The sequence below is a fragment of the Lonchura striata genome, chromosome Z, assembly GCF_046129695.1.
Source record: "Lonchura striata isolate bLonStr1 chromosome Z, bLonStr1.mat, whole genome shotgun sequence".
Classification (NCBI taxonomy): domain Eukaryota; kingdom Metazoa; phylum Chordata; class Aves; order Passeriformes; family Estrildidae; genus Lonchura; species Lonchura striata.
In genome coordinates this window covers 41814890-41829981 of record NC_134642.1, presented here as the reverse complement: position 1 = coordinate 41829981, position 15092 = coordinate 41814890, and the positions used below count along the sequence as shown (strand labels likewise).

Here is a 15092-nt window from a genome sequence, read left to right as displayed (position 1 = left end):
GGATATGGTGCTCTGCTCATGCTGCCCCTGGCCTTGCCTCCCTATCCTCTACTGCATGGCAAAAGTTCATGAGCTCTTCTTTCACCCACAGGGCACTCAGCATTTGTATGGAAGAACCTGAGAAGCTGATTCTCCTCTCTGCTCCATAGAACATTGTATGTTTTGTGGCAGGGAGAGTTTTATGTACTGGGGTAATCCCTCCTCCAGCAACAGATTAGCTATTGACCTCAGTGAACACCTGGCTAAATATGCAGTAAATTACTGGTCTGTCTCTGATACTGAGGATCATTTAATTATGATAGATGATAATTATGTTGCTTGCAAGGGTGTTTCTACAGCATATTTCTAGGTGGGAAGGTTTCTGTCCTGGGGGTCTGTGACCTATGCTGTAGCCCAGAATAAACCTTTCCAGGTCACTCAGTTTCTGCCATGCAAATGTTTATTGGTGGAGCACAAACCATGGGTCCTGGAGCAGCAGGTTGGGGTGGTGACAAGACCCTCAAGTTTCTTCTGCTCATGGTGATTTCCAGCTGTCTTTACATGTCACCTGAGATCCTTGTGTCTCCATGTGCTGGAGATCTCACAGCCTTTCTGTGATGGACAAGGTATCAGTGGGTCAGTAACACCCATAACTGGACCTACAACTATGTTTATTTCTCCTAGATCTCATGGAGCCTTCCAAGTGGATTCCTTCCATGTGGGCAAACAGTGAATCTGCTAGGCTGTACTGATAGGCTTTGTCTCCTGAATTCAGGCATCAGCTGTAGGCATCTCAATATTCTGAGTCAGGCTGAAAAATAGAGTGCTTTCTGGGAATGCTGAGTTTTTGTGGACTTGCAGTCTCCTTAAGGAAAAATGTAATCCCAGTTTGCAATAGAAATCGTTGGTTTGGTAATAATATTTGCAGATAATTCCCAACATTACCACCAAACACTGTAAAACTCCAGCATGCTTCTAGGAGCTTGTCCTTTTATACAAGTCATTCCACAAGATGGCACTGAGACATTAATTTCTGTCCTAAAGATATTCAGAAGGGCTCCTGCGTTGCTTCTGAAAATGTGAGAATCCTTTAATTTTGGGGTTCTGATGGTCATTTTTAGACATTAAAGTGACCTGCTAGTGTTCAAGGACTGTAAAAATAACAAAACCATCACCTTTCTAGAGCTTATGTAGGCCAGAACACCTCTGCTCTACAAGTACACAAATCCAAAGTGTGTGAGCCTGTGCCTGACTTTATAATAAGCAGAGAAAAATAGGCAGCTCCAAAGGGCAATTCTTCCTCACCTAAAATAAGCATCTGAGGCCTGACCTATGAGTCATGCTAGACACTAGCACTTTCCTTCCAGTGTCTGCACACACACATGGAGTGATTGGCTCCAACATGCACCCCCACGACCACCAGGTGGGCTGGACTGCCCATTCTCCCTGCATCCAGACATGATGATCTTGAGCAAGTGCAAGCCAAGTGAGTCAGCCAAGGGCTGGATTGCAAATATCTGCTGGTTTCCCAATAGCAACCTGCTCATACTTGCTCAGTTTCACTTACCCGCAGGGCTAACAAGGATCTCTGGGGTCACTAAATATTGTCCCCTACTGACACAGGCAGCCACACCATACCTGCTCTCTGGTAACTTGGCCACTCTGCATTTTAGCGGCAGATGATTGTTGTCCAACTGCTTCTGTTGTACCCTGTTACCAGAATTTGCCGTTCTGAAGGTTAGACACTTTCCTCTGATTTCTAGCCAAATTCTCAATGCCATTTGTCCATGTGCAGCATTAGCCCATCAGAGTAATGAGTTAACTTATTTCTTGTGGGTGCTATCACTTGATCCTATAAGGTTTGTTAGAAGAGCATTGATTGCTCATGCTTAGCTCCATACCACCTCCTGGTGTTTGCTTTGATATCCTCACAGGTTGAAGCTTCACTCAACAGTGGTCTGACAATGATTTTGCAACGTTTTCCACTTCACATTAAGCAGCCAACTGCTAAAGCAAACCCATTTTCCTCCCCAAGACAGGTGTGCTTTTAGTGCTACTAATAAAAGTCTCAGTTTAGAAAGGAAATTTTTAGCATAGTCAAGGTCCACTAACAGTTCTGGTGGTGATACTCATGGTCATGAAGAACTAGGAGAAAAATGCCCCTGGGTCCTGCAAGAAAAGCCGTGGGAAGAATGAGTACCCAGGCACTCCGGGGTATTCATCAAGGAATAACTTCTCTGACTCAATTTGACAGTGCACATGTTTCCTCTGCACCCAGGAGCTCATTTATCTTTTAATTGGGCTAATCAGCTGGTGGAATATTGCCTCTCAGTTCACTTCAGCCCTGCTGGTGGAACATTTTCTCCCCAGAGGCCAAGAGGAGCATGAGCAGACAGCTGAGCAGAAGAGTTGCTCACCATGGGCAAGAACAGCTTGTTCCTCAACCTGACCAAATGAACAGGGCACTAAAATATCTCCAGTGCCTTTCAGGAAGTAAGACCCAGTCAGAGAGATCATAACAGCACTGGTATGACCTTTGCTGTCCAGGACAGACCCTGTTTGACATAACCTGGAGCACCTGCTCCCTATGGTCTCATGTTCCACACTCAAGGTCTGTCTCCTTCTCTTCTCTATAGATGGCAGGCACCACTTAAGCAAGTCTCACACATCCCATGTGTGCTCAGCAGATGTCTTTGCTCTCTCTACCACCACCCCCCTCACCATTCCCAGGATACTGGCCTCCACAGCCTTTCAGTTCACCCATGGTGCCTTGTGCTGAAGCCAGCCAAAAGTTCATCACCTGTGCATGCTGCTCTTCCCTGAGATTAGGCCTGATCCAGTCATACGGGTCAGAAGAGGGAGGTGGATGGCTATATGGAAACACGTCGACGTTCATGGGTGGGGTCCTGCCTTGGGCAGAGCACTGCCCTGCCCCAGGCTGCTACAGCCACAGGGCTGCTACAGCTACAGGGCTACTCAGACAGCGGTAATCCATGAGATAATGCTGCCAGCAGGAGCAGAATTACTTGGCTTTGTTTATCTTTAGGGGCAGAGCAGGACTCTATGTGATGGGGTTGCCAGGGGTGGCCCTGGTCTCATTGTTGGGCAACAGAGTGGAACCCTCCTGGTCACCAGGAACCCTTCCACCCCATGCTGGGCCACACTCCTCCACACTCCTCCTGCCCTTGTCTGACTTATCAGACAGGATGAAGTCATTCTTAAATGGAGCAAAACTTAATGGTTTTTGTGGCATCCACCAGCTTTTATCTGTGAAAAGCCCTGGAGAATCTTCCCCACCCACAAATACTTAACAGAGAGTGAAATGGAGGTACAGAAGTAGATCAGGTAATAAAATTCATAGAATGTCAAGGATAAAAATGGGCCTTAAAGAACAGCCAGTCCCAATCCACCCTTGCCATGGGCAGGGACCTCTCCCACTAGACCAGGTTGCTCAGGGCCCTATCCAACCTGGCCTTTAATGCTGATAAGGATTGGGGCATCCACAGCTTCCCTGGGCATCTTCTTTCAGTATCTCACCATTTTCACAGTAAAGTACTTTTCCTAATATCTAGTTTACATTTCCCCTCTTTCAGTTCGTACCTATTATTCCCTGTCCTGTCGCTACAGCTCCTGACAAAAGGTCCCTCTCTGGCTTCCCTGTAGGCCCCTTCAGTACTGGAAAGTTCCTATGAGGTCTCCACACAATATTCTCTTCCTCAGGATGAACAGCCATAACCTTTTCTTTGTAGGGATAGTGCTTCAATCTTCTCATCAACTTAGTGGTCCCCTCTGGACTTTCTCTAGCAGTTCCACGTCTTATGTTTGGGACTTCAGAACTGTAAGCAGCAGATGTCCCACAAGGTACCATGGGATTTCCAAGAGGGTCATGCTGGCTCCTCACCTGCCATCATCCCTTATTTCCATGACCATCTTGTTCTCTTGACCTGCTCAGGGCTGTGTTCCCACTCTACCCCTCTGGGTGAGAGCATCTGCCTGCCTGTGCTGGGACTCCGCTGTGGGGCTGCACAGGTCCAGGCAGAGAGCAGTAAACTCTCTGGGTTCAAGTGCTCTCTCTAAACCTTGAGCCACCTGCTCTGGTCTGCTTTCAATCCACAGATAAAGTGAAAGCTGAAGAAGCTACGGGCTCACAGGACATCATCACCCTGGAGAAAAAAGCAGCCAGTCATTCTCCTAGAGGTGCACAAACACCCACATTCTGAAAGGAGAGAGTAAAGAGGAAAAGCTGTAGGCTGGGGGTAGAGTCACTGGCTCAGGTAAAAGAGGTTTTGAAGTTGCAGATCATGGTGAAGCCAGCGCACCGCTTTGAACATTTCCCTGCCTTTGACTGTACCAGACAGCACAGGATAGCTGTGTCCCACTGGCCAATTTGCAATGAGTTGGCTCTAACAAACAATGTTACTGATGAAACCCCTTGCACTTCATCCCATATTGTCTTTTCTGCCTCATCCTTTCCCTAGGCACTCCAGTCTGGAGTGCAGGATGTTCTGCAAAACACACCAGCCCAGCATCTGCCTGAGCAGCACCAAAAAGCACAAACTTGTGCTGATATTTGGAAAGAGCAAAACAAGAGCAGGGCCTGCTGACAATCACACAGCCATGCCTGCTCCCTCTGCTGCTGAGCAAGCAGAGCAAGACTGAGCCAGTAGTTCTTCACAGCCACCAGGTGCTTAAGGGTGTACTGCATCCATACATTCCACCCATAGAAGTTATGCCTGTAAGCCTTTCAAGAGATGATACTAAGCCCAGGCAGACCATAGAATCACAGAATCATGGAACATTTTAGCTTGAAGGGGCCTTAAACACCACTTCATTCCAACCCCCTGCCATAGGCAGGGATACCTTCCACTAGACTAAGTTGCTCATCCAACCTGGCCTTGAACAATTCCAAGGATTGGAGCAGCCACAGCTTCTCTGGGCAACCTGTGCCAAGGCTTCATGACCCTCACAGAATCTATTCTTAATATCTAATCTAAACCTGCCCTCCTCCAGTTTAAAGCCATCCCCCTTGCCCTATCATTTCAGGCCCTTGTAAGAAGTCGATCTTTTCTGCAGTCTGTTATCCAGACATTTTGCGGGGTGAGGAACCATCTGGTGACACTAATCATTGCCCATATGTGTAATCAGCAAATTACCCAGCTATCTCCCCAGAACACGACTGTGCTCTCCCATATCACACCTGCCTGGGGGTGTCTGAAGACCATACAGCATCTGGCATGTCTCACATCAGTCCAGAGCAATGCCTGCCCCATGGGATTTGTCTCTCCACAGGGGAGGGAAAGGCCAGGACACAGACAGCTGGGTCAGCTTTTCCAGCACCAGCCCACCCCAGCCCAGAGGGCTGCTACTGCTGGCGCAGACGTGAAGGCATCCAGAGGAAACCCCGATAAGCTCCCAGTATCTCAGCTATGGGAAGATGCCACGCATTCCTTGCAGACAGGCCAACAAATCCCCTCAGACACTGCCCAGCCTCTTCTGGAGCTCCAAGGATCCCCACAGGCATTTCAGTGCAAGTTGAAGTTTCCTCTAGCATCGCCTAGTCCCCATCACCCTCATGATCCCTCAGCCCCTTTTGCCTCTAGTGCTGTTTTGAGACACAGGAAAGAGGGTCCAGGTGTGGATCTGGATTGCTTCCTGTCCATTCGTATTCTTTCAGTTTCTGCATGTAAAGACATTGACCCAGAGGAATGCGGAGAAGCTGAAAATCTGTTGATGGGCCCTGAAAATGAGCCAGTTATCTCATGTAGTTTCCCAGCACAAGTTCTGGATGACACAAGTGGCAGCTTCATTAATTGTCCCATAGTAAGCATAGCACGACAGGCAGTTTATTTCCCTAAGCAGAGGACACCGCATATCAGTCATCACGGACAGTGCAGATATCCCTAACCCATGGCAATTGCTAAATTTTGTCACTGTCTTTGTTGTCCCTTTGTTTGTTTTTACACAGACAGTCAAATGTACACATACCTATTAACCATTTCCTAGTGAAGAAGTAACTGTTACATACCACCTTCTGAATTTTGACTTCATAGGAACCTCATTATCAAATTAAATTTTCAATACATAATCTTATGAGAATGGCAGAGGATCTGTCCCTCATTTCTGACATGAACGAGTTACAGTTCTCAGGAACTGCCTGGGGTGTATTTGCACAGGACCTGATGGGATGGGCCTCTGACCACAGCACAGCTCCCAAGCTCTGCCATGAGATACAGACCATAAGAGGCCTGTGAAGATATGGGTAGTGATTTGGCACCTCAATTGCTCATACACGTTCCAGCAATTGCTCATACATATAACTGCAGCACTAGGCACAGCAGGTACCTGTCTGGACCTCACATCTACAGCAGCAGCCAGTGAAGAATCTGGTGGGAAATACATGACTGCTGAAATGAATTTGCCCAGACTAAGCTCAAACTGCTGTTTATGCACTAGGCTATGTAATGAAAGTTTAAAAGCCCTTGACACAGGATGCTGAAGGTCTTAAAAAGATATCTAAAGTTAGACTACATTCATGAAGGTAAAAATCCACCATGGCTATTAAACATGAATACCCCTGTATCACAAGTGTTCCCTGAACTGTGAATCACTGAAGATTGTAAAATAGTTCTGGGGAAGTACATTTGCTCTGTTCACACACTCGTCTCATGTCACACTCTCATGGATCCTTTTCACATATCCAACCCATCCCAGTGACCACTTGTGGGCTACCTGAGCTGTCCAGTGGAATAGAATGTCCACCGCTTCACTACTTAAGTCACAGGAACAGAAAAGCAATAGAGTTTACTAGTTCCTGTTTTGAATTGCTCACATCTGAGATGACATGAAAATGGTAAAAATATATTCCTGACTCTGTTGTTCACCAGTGTGAGACCTGAGCATCCACTCTGCTCCCTGCCCATTTCCCCATCTCCAGGGGGTGGCCAAAACATCTTGTTCAGATGCAGCCTGTGGTGGGCAGAGGAGACATTTGCACCTGCACGCAGCATGTTATGTGATCTTTGCTAAAACACCTGCCCCAGCTGAGTGCTTGAAGTGCCATGAGCTGCTGGGTCATCCTTCTTATTACTCTTTTCTCCACTGTGCAGTGCAGGTAGTGACCTCTTCCAGTTCCAGGACAACCAAGGATATCCACTTCACCACTGGTGATGTCAATGGTCAGAGGGACAAGTGGGAGTGTCCTTCATACCCGCAACAGGTCAAGCCAGCAGAGCAACTCCTCAGCTCACCAGAGCACTTTCTATAATGCCTACAGCAATGCAGCAAGTCAATGGCATTTTAGCTACAGCAAAAGCTTTAGGGATATCTATTGCATTGTGGTAGACCTTTCTTTCTCTTTCCCATCAGGAGCTGGAGGAAGCCACATCACATGCATCATTTAAAAGCAGACTTGAAGCAAAAGGCACTTGAAAACTCACCATGGGGAACAATCATGCTCAGGGCAGTAAATAACTGACTTTGTCTTGTTCATCTCATATTTTATGACCTTTTCTGTTTGTACAGTGCTTCACAGAAGAAGGCAAGCTAGCAGAACAGAGCCTGCTCTCTGCTCACCTGCCACCTCCCCTGTGCAAACACCATCTCTTCTCCTGTGCTTTCTCTTCTGCTCAGCACCACTGGTTGGTAGCTTTGGATGCCACGCCACTACACTGCAGTCACACAATACTGTTAGGAAGGGCCTGGGGGAGAAAAATCCTGCCAGAGCCCTGGGAGCATTGCAGGACCCCTGGCCACACTCCCTCCTCTGTGCCTGGGGTGAGAGTTGCACCCTCCTCCCTCCTGGTCAGTCCAGTTCCTGATCCACGTGGAAGCTGTAGTGTAGCAGGGAAAAGGAGCATCTCAAAGCAGGGTATCAGTCCCTTGCAAGTTCCGTGGGGTTTGCCATGGGCCATCCTGGAAATTTAGGATATGAACAAGATCCTCTGGACTCACACAACCACTTTTAAAGCCTGCATTGGCAATCACATTAGAAGCAACAAAGGGGAAATTTAACAATCAGCAATTGTGTGGGACACAGTACATTGGTTGAAGACATGGAGTGGTATGGGAGAACAGAGATGTCTGGCTTCACCATGGTCTCCTTGGGCTGCAGCTGGACTCTCAAAGCATCTGTTTTTTCAGGAGCTTTGGATAAGTTCATGTTAGCTGTTATTTCTGTCATACTATTGCCCCATATTTTTTGAACTCTGACTTATTTGGAAGCACTGCCAAAATAATCCATCACACTGCCTTGTACCCATAGGCAATAGCCTGATGGAAGACATCATGCCCTGATCAACATCTGCATAGAGCAAGATATAATCCAGGAGTGACAAAAACATGTTATGTTCTATGTTGTCAGCACTGAGGGAAAAAACATGTTCGTTATTTGCATTTGTTGTTCCATCTTGCTAATGGAATAGCAAGACTGAGCAACATGGAGTGACTGAGATTGATTAATGAATCCTGATCATCTTTAAGCTCTCAACAGACTGACCCTAATCCAAAACACAGGGTCAAAGTTTACATTATTCTGAGTTTTGTATCAGATAATTCAACACCCATCTACTTATTGACATTAAGATAAGGTCCTGAAAGTCCTGAAGAAAGCGTTCCTGATACCTTCAATTTCTTCCTGGCTGCTGACAACCCATAATTGTGAAGAAAACTGCAAATCCTGTGGAAAAGTCCTACAGTATCAGCTGGTGGTTGACTTGGATGACCGCATATAAGGAAAATGGTGCTCCCATGGGCAGTGTCTACCCAGACTGTTTGGAAGGAGTTTATCCCTCACAGACACTGTCAGCAGTTGGTGCAGCACCCAGAGGTTTAATCAGAGGTTTCCCTGTCAAGCACTGACCCGTTTTGCTGGATCTGTCCTGCTCAGCTTTCAGCACATGATAGGATCATAAGCCAAGGCAAATATAAGCAAAGGATAGAAACAGAGGATAGAGATCTCCACTACGCAATTACACACATAACGATGTTATGTTATGCACAAAGGTGCGTGAAATATGTTGAAGAAAAAAAAAATCTGCATAGATAGGAGAATTGCTCATAGTCCAGGATATTATCAGATCTGGGAAAATGCCATGTGAATGAGTCATTGGAACATCAGTCAATTGCCGTTTACAGAAAATGCCACAAAATTGGCCGCTGTAGTCCCTCTCCTGCATTTGTATTTCCTTTTCATAGTTTCTATAAATGATTGACTGAAATGTGCTATGGACCGCTCTCTTGCTTTATAGTTACCTCCCTACTACCTTGCACCAGTCCAGTCCCTCCTATCTTTCAGTTAAACATATTTTAATGAAGTATCTTTTTCAGATGATGATTAGAGAACAAACAAAGGCCCCTTGAAAAACTGTTTTGCATATTCCTGCCACAGCAGCTCTCCAACTAACCTGTCAGCAAGGTTGTGCTGTAGTCTTGCGCCAAGGAGAGACACCAAATGTGACAGATCCAGCAAGTTTATTTATGCCCCATTCCTTCAGGAGCTGCTGTTCACTATCTCACTTCCCCAGCATCTAGCACCTGAAAAATTCAAAAGCTGGTGATCTGCAGGTCAGGACTCTGTTACAGAAGGCTTGTAAATCAGAGATGGTGCCTTCAGCCCCAGCTAGAAGCCAACAATCAGACAGCAGAGATCCCACAGCACTGGTAGCACCCTCAACACAGAGGTCTTGTCTGGATTTGTGCTGCAGGATGGGTCCCTGCCCTGAGCCTTGTGCTGAGCTGACCTCAGATGGGCAAGAACCTTCACAGAAGGACAGCTTCTGGCTAAGATCCCATTCTAATCACTCCAAACGGGCAGGGGTAAACACAGAGGAATCAGGGGGGAAAAGGGGGGAAACAAGAAGGACTGTCTGAGGAAAATCTGGGAAGCAAGAGGACCTTGTGCCGAGACTCGGTGTGGTATGGTTTATGCAGCACAACACATCATGCCTGGATAAGTTTGGGCTATGCTAGGCTCTCTCTGAATCCTGGGCTGCTGCGAGCTGCCACCACCTTCCCAGAGAGCAGCACAAATCACCTCCACTACCTGTTTGCAAAGGTCTTGGTAGCAGGAGACCAAAAGAGCCTGCAGCTTCAGGGTTAAGGCTGCCCTTAGTGCTTTGAGCAGTATTGAACTCTTTCTTCTTCTGTAGAAGGAAGAGTCTGTGTGGGGGCAGCCACACTCTGCAGAACAAAACCTCCCCATTGCTAAAAGCCACCACAAGCCCCTCTGACTCCTGGTATACCTCCACGAGCTTAAAAGGAGAGCTCTACATGTGTGTCTGAATGTATGCCTCCGTGAAAAGTGAGGGAGAGACTAAGTTGCTGCAATGAGCATTTCAAACAAAACAGTATAATTACACATATTTTTCTCCCATGAGCAGGATGGGAGCTCAGCATGTTACATCTGTTGCTTAATGCATTCCTAGATAGCACACAGATATTATGCTGATAAGCACCGCTTAAGAACCAAGATAGCAAAGAACAGAAAGTAATAATTGTAGTTACATAGAGAACAAGTCAGATCTTAGTGACTTTAAAGCAACCTGGTTTCCACCCTTCCATTTATCAGAATGCATATAGCAGTGAAGAATTTTTATAGCATTTTAGAAGCAATAATAGCTTCAGAAAGATTACTTTCATTACACAGCTGTACAGCTGTCCCTGGAAACTGTAGAGGGCCACATCATACGCCATCTTGAATTGAAAAAATATCCTTTGGAAATTAAATACCCGTATGGATGGTGCTGTCTGAGGATCTAGAGAAGACCAAAATTTACACCTGCTTCAGATCTTTGACCTTCACCAGAGCCCAGTTTACCATGTGAAAGGCATGACCAAAATCAAGAGGTGCCCACCCTGTGCTTTCCACACGCTGGCCTCTTCCAGTGCACCATGACAGTGCTTCCCATGCTGGGCTAGTCCCTTATTCCCAGCGCCAAGAGGTGGCAGCAGCACTCCTGCCTTTGGGAAGCCACTCCTGTGAGGGATTGCCCTTGGAACGGTAGAACTGATACCCAGGGGAAAAGCAAAAGTACACACTCACTCAGACATTCTCAGCATCTCTAAGCTGACCACCAGCTGCAGCAGGCTTAGCACTATAGACAATGATAATGTAAGGCACAGGATAATGTATTAAAAAAAAAAAAAAAAAAAAAAAAAATTAAAACTTTTACATCTTGCTAATTTTTTCAAGTTAATAAAAAGGAGGGAAAACTACTTCTGGGATTGAAAAGAGACCTGAGACTCTTCTCATTATTCCCAAGGAAAGCTTGACAGCACTGCCCATTGCAAAAACCTTTGCAGATTTATCAGCTGCTTTGACTGTCTCCAGCCACCTCAGAGATTAAATGCTGAAGACAATTCACAGTTGTCAGTAAAAGAAGAAAGAAAAGATAAACAAACATGGTCCTTCTCTCAGATACAATACAACCTCAACAGAACAAACATACAATGGCGAAAAGGATTAAGAGAGCCAGCAATCGACAAAAGCTCCTTACAACCTGGGACAAAAAAAAAAAAATCCCACCAGTTCTCATCCCACCTGCAATGGTGAGACTTTCACCTGAGCACATCAACAAGGGTGTGTTACTAAGCAGGGTCCTGTCACCTCTTCTTAGCTGGGTTCTTGTGTTTGGAGAGGATTTCCTCCTGCTGCTATAGGATGCAAAAATATTTGGAGGTCTGCCTCTGCCAAAGCCCAGTAAATATAATTCTTGAAATTGCTGGTGAAAGACACAAGTTTGGGCATCCAGGCTTATCTTGACCTAGGCTGGTGTTAGTTTACATTAACAATTGCCAGTTATCAAATAACTTCTGTATAACCTGTTCTAACTTTATCTCTGTGTTACCATATAGGGTAAAACGGCAAGCATAGGTAGTCACTGCATAACAAGAAATAGTCCTTTAGTTTAATTGAGGCTGGGGAAAGTTGTGCAACTTTTAAACTTTACCTGGAAACTACTAGGAAGGAGAAAGAGTGACATCAGAAAAAACTATTAAAATAGCCCCAAATAGGCTTCATGCCTGAGGAGCAAAGAGCACCACCATGAATTTTGTGCTTGTCCTGGTGACAACTCAGGACACTGATGACTCACAGAGACAAGCCACCACCACCTCTCTGCTTGAGAAGGCTGGTGCCACCAGCCACAAGACTCAGGGACATCAGAAGGTGAGGATAGCACTGGAGAGCAGGATTAGATATTGGAACTTTTCCTTGTAGCAGTTTTAAGAGCATTACAACTAATAAGGATTTTTTTGTATTAATCTGGATTATAAATTTTAGTATCATTGCAACTGGACTAATAATAAATTTATTATCTCTTAAGCATATATTTCAATAAAACTTTTGGCTCTGTATGAATATGGTGTATTCATCTTGGCACATAACAACACTTTAAGCATAGTATGACAGAAGCTGTCAGAAACCCAAGCTCATTGCCAGGCACTAGCAGAGCAGAGCTGAGAAAACCTCTTCAGACAGTGGCTTCAAAGAAAGGAGTGGGCCCTGCACAAGCCTTTTCCCTTGAAACCCATCCAGTCTGTTAAACTGTTTGAGGATGCACAGGACAACTGTTACTCTCACAACAGGAGCTGCAGCTATTCAAGGTGCTCCTGCTGGGAATTTTCGAACAATTTTTTTAAACAAGTATCAAGTATCACCTACTCCAAACTTGTGCCTACATGGTAACTGACCCCCATGTCTTCTTGGATTGTCAGTTCAGCCCTTCATTTATCCAAACTGATCTTTCCCACAAACTCTTGCATCTCTCAGAGCTGTGAGCTGAAATTACAAATAGGCTCATTGTCTTTGATCCACCTACAATTGTTTCAAGTTTAGAGTCACCTGTGAGAGTGTAATTCTGACCAAAGTACTCCATCTGAGGCTAGAAACACGTTTCCAACAAGAGCCACAGCTTGGAAAGGAAGAGAGAAGGATGCTTCTCACTCCCATCCTCATTAGGTTATCCTCAGATATTTTCTGACCAATCTCTGCTCCAACTTCATAACCTCCATGTCTATGAAAGGGGCAGACTGAGCATCACTGAAAGCAGCTGAAAAGCCCAAAACAGTCACTGAAATCATCTCCCAAAACTACTGCACCATACAGTCAGAGGAAAAGACCACAGTGACATTATCACCTGTGCAAGAAGCCCAGCTTATAAGTAGTAATAGAGACAAGAAAAGCCTGAAATGATGCTTGTTAGAAGCTGTGGAGACTTGAATGGATATGGATTTCATTGTCAAGCTGACCCAGCAAAATTCCTTAGCTTAAATTTTCCTATGCCAAACTTCAGCTGAAATAAATTTTTACCCAAGAAAAGTGTTCATTCTGAGAGCATTTAATGTTGAGATAGGAAAGCTATAGAGATAGTTCTTCGTAGGTAGAAATTTGTAGTGTGGGAATATGAAGCTTTTCAACTGCTGAGGCTTTAAAAATATAATAATGTCAGCCTTCTCCACTTTTCATAAGCTCGCTCCTCGCTGTTTGGAGAGTACAGTGTTCTTCACTGAGATGAGCTCACAACAGCCAACAATGTCTTTCTCATAAGACATTATTCTAGAATGAAGAGTGTCACCTGGGTTGCAGTTTAATGTTCAAGATTTTTGAGGGGGTTTCTTCCCATGCCTTACAGTAATTTCTACCATATGTATTGGTTTCTAAAGTTTGTCCTGATTTCCCAAGACAAAGAGAAAACAATACCAGCCTCTCCTTCTTAAAATGGGTGGAGGGAAATGGGAATATGGGGAAGGAAATGTTGGAAAGGTATCTTTGTTACAGGCTTGCCACAGTCAGACTGCAAAGAAATGGAGGCATACTGCTGGTTTCAGACTAATTTTCTGTGGAGCAATCATATTAGTCAAGAAAGATGTGAAGACTCAGAGGTTTCTACCTATTTCCACACATGAAATTTAAAACCTAAACTTTAAAAAAAACAAACTTGTAATAAAACTGTGAGATGTGGCCAAAAACTACCCTGGCCCCAACAGATGAATCAGGCTTTGACAGTTTCCAAGGTCTTTCCCAGTCGCAATAGTATATTGCAACATGAGAAAATACTTTTCAGGTTTTCTGGCAATATCTCCTCACCCTTACCACATATCCTACCACGAAGTCTCAGATGAAGAGACTCTTTTGGTCAGCTGCTGCATCCAAACCTGTATTATTTGATTAAGCTGAGGGCCGTGCAAAGCAGCCAGCAACACAAGACAACTGTTTGTTGGAAGAGATGACTCACTCACTGGCTTTACTGGCAACAACAGAGAGAATCTATGTCCCCTTCCCACTGGATGTACTATCCTCTTGCTTTTACATCCTGCTCATGGCTCCCACCAGTCTGATCCACAGTGACCAAGAGGCCTGAGGATTGCAAGGAAAATTCACTTGCTCTGCAGGGAATAGAACAATATGCCTTCTGCTGGCATGCTGCAACTCAGGGGGAAATAAGTGGAACTTCACACGGGTGTGCAGCAGCATCTACACATACAGAGATGAAGCAAATAAAGGAAAGCAATTTTGCAACTGCCCAGTATCCAGAGCTGGAGCAGATTTCTCAAACTCATCTGTCATTCTGGCACAAAAGAAGCAGCCAGATATTCAAAGTAGCTGTGCATCCAGTGCCAAGAAGAGTCAAAAAGTTGGCCTTTCAAAAGGTGTCTGCTGTACTCTTACTAATCTCTTAGTTTGCATTGCATGTGGGTAAGCAGTGATTCCAATGGAAGTCAGAGACAACAACAAAAGGAATTGCAAGATCACTCCAGTAGTGGAGGAGGCATTTACAGCCCCTCTGTGGAAGCCAGCTTCCTCCCCTGCCTCCACTCTTCTTGTAAATCTATTACAGTCCTGCCAAGCAGCAGCTTCTCCCCTTCCATGGCTTTTCCCTGTGGCCTATGACCACTTTTGGCACAGCACTGCCTGCAGCAAATGCAGCATCCAAGAATCCAGTGCTTATGTAGCTGCTAAAGAAATAAGAATTGTATTTGGAAATGATGAAGAGAAAATTATTCCTGTGAGGAAAAGCCGATGTTAAAAATAAGTTATTCTGTGACCAACGGAGTTAATAAGGTGATCTTTCCTACGGTGACCTTTCCTACAGTTTCCTTTCCAATCTCCTCCCCCT

At 45.2% G+C, this 15092-nt stretch overlaps 1 protein-coding gene across 1 annotated transcript in view; it reads left to right on the top strand.

Moving 5' to 3' along the window:
• TPGS2 (tubulin polyglutamylase complex subunit 2) overlaps positions 1–15092 on the top strand; it is a 50944-nt gene that overhangs the window by 33527 nt on the left and 2325 nt on the right. The window lies entirely within an intron of this gene.